General features: G+C 45.8%; 1 protein-coding gene across 1 annotated transcript in view; it reads left to right on the top strand.

The window, feature by feature from the left end:
* The first annotated feature begins 1,986 nt into the window (after nt 1–1,986).
* The window catches only part of LOC137304783 (microtubule-associated protein 1A-like), a 45,689-nt gene continuing 39,759 nt past the window's right edge, over nt 1,987–7,916 (top strand). Inside the window, exon 1 of the mRNA XM_067973497.1 lies at nt 1,987–2,092. The gene's annotated coding sequence lies outside the window, so the exon portion shown is untranslated. The remainder of the gene's footprint in view (nt 2,093–7,916) is intronic.

Raw genomic sequence — 7,916 nt, 5'->3', positions numbered from 1 at the left:
GGCAGACATGGAGATGGGGAGAGACAGACAGACAGATCGAGTTAGGGAGGGAGAGACAGACACAGCTAGGGAGAGAGACAGACAGATAGACACAGAGCTAGGGAGAGAGAGAGAGTGACAGATAAAGGGCTAGGGAGAGAGCGAGACACAGACACAGACAGAGCTGGGGAGGGAGAGACACAGAGTCAGGGAGAGAGAGGGACAGGCAGACACAGAGTCAGGGAGAGAGAGGGACAGACAGACATAGAGTTAGGGAGAGAGAGGGACAGACAGAGTTAGGGAGAGAGAGGGACAGACAGACACAGAGCTAGAGAGAGGGACAGACAGACACAGCTGGAGAGAGAGACAGACACAGAGCTAGAGAGAGAGACAGACAGACACAGAGCTAGGGAGAGAGGGACAGACAGACAGACACAGAGCTAGGCAGAGAGAGGGACAGACAGACAGACACAGAGCTAGGCAGAGAGAGGGACAGACAGAGTTAGGGAGAGAGAGGGACAGACAGACACAGAGCTAGAGAGAGAGACAGACAGACAGAGCTAGGGAGAGAGGGACAGACAGACAAAGTTGGGGGGAGAGAGAGGGACAGACAGAGTTAGGGAGAGAGAGGGACAGACAGACACGGAGCTAGAGAGAGGGACAGACAGACACAGCTGGAGAGACAGACAGACACAGAGCTAGAGAGAGAGACAGACAGACACAGAGCTAGAGAGAGAGACAGACAGACACAGAGCTAGGCAGAGAGAGAGAGACAGACAGACAAAGTTGGGGAGAGAGAGGGACAGACAGAGTGAGGGAGAGAGAGGGACAGACAGACACAGAGCTAGAGAGAGAGACAGACAGACAGAGCTAGGGAGAGAGGGACAGACAGAGTGAGGGACAGACAGAGTTGGGGAGAGAGAGGGACAGACAGAGTGAGGGACAGACAGAGTTGGGGAGAGAGAGGGACAGACGGACAGAGTTAGGGAGAGAGAGAGACAAACAGACACAGAGCTAGAGAGACAAACAGACACAGACCTAGGGAGACACAGACAGACACAACTAGGGGGAGATAGACAGACAGACACAGAACTAGGGAGAGAGTCAGACAGACACAGCTAGGGAGAGAGACAGACAGACAGACAAAGTTGGGGAGAGAGAGGGACAGACAGACAGAGTTAGGGAGAGAGAGACAGGGAGACAGACAGACAGGCACACACAGCTAGGGAGAGAGAGAGAGACAGACAGACACAACTAGGGAGAGAGACAGACAGACACAGAACTAGGGAGGGAGAGACAGACAGACACAGAACTAGGGAGGGAGAGACAGACAGACACAGACAGACAGACACAGCTAGGGAGAGAGACAGACAGACAGACAGAGACAGAGAGACAGACAGACAGACACAGAGCTAGGGAGAGAGAGAGAGACAGACAGACACAGAGCTAGGGAGAGAGAGACAGACAGACACAGAGCTAGGGAGAGAGAGAGAGAGACAGACAGACACAGAGCTAGGGAGAGAGAGATAGACAGACAGTTAGAGTCTCTGTCTGTATCTCTCCCCAGCTCTGTGTCTGTCTGCCTGCTTGTCTTTCTGTCTCCCTCCCTCCCCAGCTCTGTGTCTGTGTCTGTTTCTGTCTCTCTCTCTCTCTCCCTCCCCAATACTCAGTGTCTCTCTCTCTGTCTCTCTCCCCAGCTCTACCTCTCTTTGTCTCACTCTCCCTCCCTCCCCAGCACTCAGTGTATCTGTCTCTCTCTCTCTCTCTCTCCTTCCCGAGCTCAGTGTCGCTCTGTGTGTGTCTGACTCAGTCTGTCTCTGTCTCTCTCTCCCTCCCTAGCTCTTTCTGTCTCACTCACCCTCCCCTGCATTATGTCTGTCTCACTCTCCTCCCTCCCTCCCAGCACTCAACGTATGTCTCCCTGTGTGTCTCAGTCTCTCTGTCTGTCTGCATCTCTCCCAGTGCTGTGAGGGTTAATGCTGCTGGTGCATTGGTGAAGTGTGAGAGAGAGGCTGCACCAGGCTGGGCGGCTCCGCCCTGGAGTCGAGCCGAGCCAGCCGGAGGCTGCAGAGTGAGTCTGAGCAGCGGACGGGCAGAGGCGGCTGGCTAGCGGGTAGGTACCGGCTCCAGCGGCTGGGACAGGGCTGGGCAGGGCTGACAAGCGGATCGGAGGCAGAACTGGCGCAGCTTTTAAATGTGGAGTCTGATCACTGCGTTGCTGCAAGTACAAAAAATGTTGGTTTTATATATAGAAAAAAAAATAGATTTTAATGTTGATAAAGAGTTTGGGACTAAGATTGATTTAGGCAAAGGATTAACTGATGCTCTCACTGAGAGAGTCGCTGGCAACAGATGATTCAGCTTGTCCAATGCACACAGTAGATGGCTGCCTTGAAATTTCTAGTATATATGTGGATATTTGTGTGTAAAAATACTTTTATTTCCAAATATCTGTATTCTGTATCTCCCATCCTTTTCCTTCGTGTATCTGCGCTGTCTGTTTTCTCGTGGACTTATTTCCACGATTAATAGATTCTACACTGAATGTCTGATCTTGTGGATTTATATTTTTGAAAGAGGGGCTGATTTTTCTTTTTTTAAAAAAAACAATTTTTTTTTACTCCTCCTGAAAAATGAGATGATTTTTCATGAATTCCTTCGCCCCTCTCTCCTCCCGCTGTGATTCTGATCTCTGCCACACATCCATTCGTGCCCAGAGAATAATGTCGCTTTTTTTAAAAAATGGAGTATGCCATTCAGAATTTTTTTGAACAAAAAAGTGCTGAAAACTCACTGCCTTAATGGGCATGTAAGAAACATTCGGATAAAGGTCAGGTTGTAAAGGATGAGAGGCGGTAGGCACACACTGCGGCAAATCCTGCAGAGTCTCTTTGTAGCCTCTCTCTCTCTCTCTCTGAACCTCTCCAAGTCACCAGCCCTGCAATGTTATCACACTCTCCCGGTCATTGAGCGAAAAACCGGGCAAAAACCAGCTGCAGTTTCGATTTTTAAACTCCTCGAAGCATTTTGTGTTGAAAACCCTCAAAGCATTGGCGAAAGATGCCTCACCCAAAGCTTCTTTTTGATGAAACCTTTTAAGTAACTTTATTTTTGATGGAAATTCACTTTTTGTGTATGTTGCTAAAAAATATAAACGCAGCTCAGTTTTTTTTTTCCCCCTGGAAGTCACTTGTGTTAAAAGACCAGGAACAAAATTGTTAATCTTTTTATTTCTCCTGTCAATCGTTTTTTTCAGTAGAGGAGCACAGATTCCCACCGATTTTGATGCAGAACTTCCTGCGCAGAATGTTATGTACAGAAATTTCTGTGTCAGGATCGCTGCACTGAATTGTCTGTTGCTGTACAGCTCTGTCTCCCCACCTTAGCAGGTTTTTGTTAGACGTCTTAACATTTTTTCTTGCAGTAAAACCACCCTCAACTTATCGCTGATTCTTTAATCTGGTCGATACTAAATGAGTTAAATTAAGGGGCATCGCTGTTTTGCGACGTTGTGTGGCAGTATATATTCCCAGAATCACAATGACTGTCGTTTCGAAAATTGTTTTCAAATTTGATTGCAACTTTTATGGGAGTTTAATTTATCTGTTAGCATCCCTGCAATTCATAATTATTACAGTGTGGGAACTGGGTTTATCAAGTCTTTGTACAAAATTTACTTGAATATTTTTCGAGTGTGAATTTGTGTCGATGGAAGAGTTGTTTTTTTTTGGGGGGGGGGGAGATGGAGATACTGCATCATCGGTGCTGAAAGCATGAAACTGACCTTTAACCCATTGCCAACTGCAGCAGATTAAGAGATTAAGCAATAACATTCAGTGGGATCTAATACAGCAGGCAGAGCGACAGAATTTAGTTCTGACCTGCAATGAAACAGTTTGTTTCCAGGCACACGTCAAAAGATAAATCTCATGTTGGAAATGAGAGTTGAGGTACAGACTATGTAGAATTAAAAGCATATTGCTGTGCTGACATGATTTTGCATCTTTCAATGCCATCAGTTCCTGCATTCCGAACTTCTCAATGATCAAGAATAGTGGAATATATGTTAATTAGTCTGATTTCCCCTCTAAAATAAAAATGCTTGTGTAAAAAAAAATTAATTACCGTGTTGCATTTTTGAGAATCCTGACAGATCGATGATCAGATTGTCCCAGGATAGTGAGACCAGGTTAACAGTACTGTCTGAGTGAAACAAATGTGCTGGAATTATTGCATCTCAGCCCCAGAGCTCTGTGGTACCAACAGGAATCGGTGCCTCTGTTTTAAAACAGGGATATTTTCTGAGCAGATTCGCTGTGTAATGGTACATAATGTGAGTATGACACAGCCGTGTGTGTGTATATATATATATATATATATATTAGAGGCCAGTCAGTTTAAACCTCATGCAAGGATAACACCATTTTAAAATGGATATCACGTAGCTGGAGAACAACTTGGGAATGATAAATGTGATTATTTTAATTCTGGGACAGATATTTTAAATAATAAAAAAAAAATTCAGTCTGTCTCAAACAATTGGTTTTATTGTTTACGCTTTCTGTGAAACCTTCTTTGTTTTTGCTCCTCGTTAAGAATATTCTAACGATTTAAATGCCACCGGTGACTTGGCTGCAGATCATTTTTTTATTTATTGATGATCCTGGTCTGCTGGTGCAGGTGTCGGGTACCAGAGCATACTGCAGTGGCATGCGGGAAACCATGGACTGGATTCATAGTCCGGAGGTCTTGCACCATTGAATCTTCCTCTCCGCACCCCCCCCCCCCCGCCCCAAAACCTGGCAGAAAAAAATGGCCATTCTGAGAATATTTAGCGAAAGCTTGTGACGTGTGCAGAAATAAAGAGAGAGAACTGGAGGGACATGTTAAAGAACAGTCTCAGAGCTGGGGTATGCTGAAAGTGGCACACAGTTTGTGTGTCACCATTGACACAATAGATACTGAGATAAACAGCTTGCAGACTGAACTCATTTATCCAGCCGTCTATTCGCACAATACGTTATAGGATAGACAATCTTTTAACTTAATGTTCATTGTTAACAGTGCTCTTTTCTTCCCTCCTTCCTTTCTTTATTCAATGTCTTTTTTCACTTCATTTCTCCCTCTTCCACCGTCTCTGCTATAGTTCCTTCTCCCCCACGTCACTACCCCCCTCCCTCTCTGCGCCCCCGCTCCCCCTCCCCCTCCCTCTCTGCACTCCCGCTCGCCCCTCTCCCTGCACCCCCACTCTGGTAAATATTTATCACGGGACTCCAATAAAGGTGTTACATTTGTCGACCTATTAAACCAAAGAGGAATTTGTGTGGACCAATAGCCCATCACAAAATGGTTCTGTGCAATGTCCAGATCAACAATAACGTAAGATCCAAAATCCGATTGGCTCGTCCACCTAATCTGCAAAATGTAAAGATGATTTTTAAAGTTGCAGTAACCATTATTATAAAAACAACTCTTCAGGATCCATCCAAAGCTCAGGGGTAAGTGAATGAATGTTTGTTGTTATACAAGAAGCCTTAACATATTGGTGTCCTTTCGAGGTACAATTGTCTCCCAACTGGAAGGTCGCACATTAGTGAACCCTGGGTTATTAGTCACTGATCCTGGCTCAGACGGGTAACCCTGTCGCCTCCGAGTCAGAAGGTTGTGGATGAGGCCACGCTGCACGTTGGTCTTCGTGCGACCTTGCTGTGTGCAAATGGTCTACGCAATAACAGTGACTGCTCTCCGAAAGCAATTCGTCGGCCGTGAAGCGCTTTGGGACGTCCCGAGGATGTGAAAGGTGGTAGAGAAATGCAAGCTTATCTTTTTTTCTTCTTTTGCCCAGATTTGGAGTCTTCAGCTTGGCTGGTAGATGGTGTGGAAGCCCTGAAGCCGTTAGCTGGCCTTGGTGGGGAGGGTCTTCAGAGATTGCTGTTGGTCTCTCCCCAACACGAGTCGCATGAAGGAGATTTATTTCTGGTGAACTTGGACGGTCAGAACAAAGTGGCATCTTGTTTTTATTTGGTTAATTGTCAGCGAGGGGATAAAGTAAGAAAAAGAGAACCCCACCCCCACCCCACCCCCAATTGCTCTGCTTGTTCTAGTTTCTTAAGATGGACATAGACCCGTACAGAAAGATCTGTGGTGGATTCCATCACTGATGATAAACAACACCTCAATTATTAAAATTCTCATCCATGTTTTCAAATCCCTCCATGGCCTCGCCCCTCCCTATTTCTGTAACCTCCTCCAGCCCTACAACCCTCCGAGATATCTGCGCTCCTCCAATTCCCTATGCCTCTTGTGCATCCCCAATTCTCATTGCTGCACCATTGGCTGCCTGGGCCCTGGGCTCTGGAATTCCCTCTCTAAACCTCTCCGCGCCACTCTCCTCCTTTAAGACGCTCCTTAAAACCTACCTCTTTGACCAAGCCTTTGGTCACCTGTCCTAATAGCTCCTTATGTGGCTCGGTGTCAATTTTTGTTTGACAATCGCTCCTGTGAAGCGCCTCGGGATGTTTTACTACATTAAAGGCGCTACATAAATGCAAGTTGTTGCTGTAAACTGAGCAGGGAGAATATGTGAGCAGTAGTGCCCCCACACTGGCCAGTTTAGTAGAAACTCTCTGACCCTAGAAGTGTCAGAATGCTGTGAGCAACATGACAGGGATCTACTCGACATTGGCAGTTGTTATGCATTCAGCTAAAACGTTCACTTTGAAGTCAAGCATAGCAGTTAGTAAAAGAATCCAGATTGAAGCCATCTGAACAGTGTAAACATAGTGCGGCCGATAGCTCCGTAGGTCTGGCAGTTCTGACTTTCCCCCTCTGACTATGGCTAGACGCATTTCCCCAACCTTCTTGCCCCCAAATCTGTCCCAAGTCGGGGCAATTGGTTTGACCCGGTTAGAGGAGAGATACACGGATTTTGTTAGACTGGACATACGAGGGGAAATGGGCTCGCATGGGTTAATGAAGCAGATGGATTTCGATGGGTTAGCAGTGTGAGATGACGTGTTAGTGAATTGGTTTTGAGAAAGAGTTGGAGATGGATTCGGACAGTTTACAGAAAGAGGGTGGGATGAATTTTTTTAAATCTGAGTTGGGAAAAGTCTGATTTGCAGAGAATATAAAATCCATTATTACAAGTAATGGAGATAAGAACTTGCTTTGGAAGGAAATGGCACTTTTTTTGCGGGGGGGGGGGAGGGAGCACTGGAGAATTATGAATTTGATTTATCAGCAATCAAGACAAGAATTTTGTGACAGTCTGGGCTTTAGAAAAGGACAGAAACAATGTTAAGCTCCTGACTCAAACCATTATGGGGTGGTGTCCAGAATATATGAGAGATTTGGAACTGGAAATGAATAAATGACTCTCAAAATGTTAAGTTTTAATAAGCGGTGACAAAATTATACCCTGGAATAAGGCAGAGTTGAAATTAAGTGTCTGGGTTTGGGTGTTGAGCGGGAGGGGATGCTGTACACCTCTTAAATCATCACCGTGCGCTGGCACAGATTCATTCTGCACGGTTCCAGCAAAGACGCCACTCGGTGTCTTTCTGGGACCAAACACTGAAGTCGATGCAATTCCATTGACATGGTGTGGAGATGCCGGTGATGGACTGGGGTTGACAATTGTAAACAATTTTACAACACCAAGTTATAGTCCAGCAATTTTATTTTAAATTCACAAGCTTTCGGAGATTTTCTCCTTCCTCAGGTAAATGTTTTCTCCTTCCTCAGGCAAACATTTACCTGAGGAAGGAGAAAATCTCCGAAAGCTTGTGAATTTAAAATAAAATTGCTGGACTATAACTTGGTGTTGTAAAATTGTTTACCATTGACATGGGGCAGACTTGAGGCTTTCTCGTTGTTCCAGTAACCGGGGCTGTGCTGGACGGGGTAGGTGGGGGGGGTGGGGAGCGTGGAATTCA

Source organism: Heptranchias perlo, chromosome 38 (assembly GCF_035084215.1).
Source record: "Heptranchias perlo isolate sHepPer1 chromosome 38, sHepPer1.hap1, whole genome shotgun sequence".
In the NCBI taxonomy this organism is placed as follows: domain Eukaryota; kingdom Metazoa; phylum Chordata; class Chondrichthyes; order Hexanchiformes; family Hexanchidae; genus Heptranchias; species Heptranchias perlo.
Note: the sequence above shows the minus strand (reverse complement) of the source record. Positions and strands in the feature narration are given on the sequence as shown.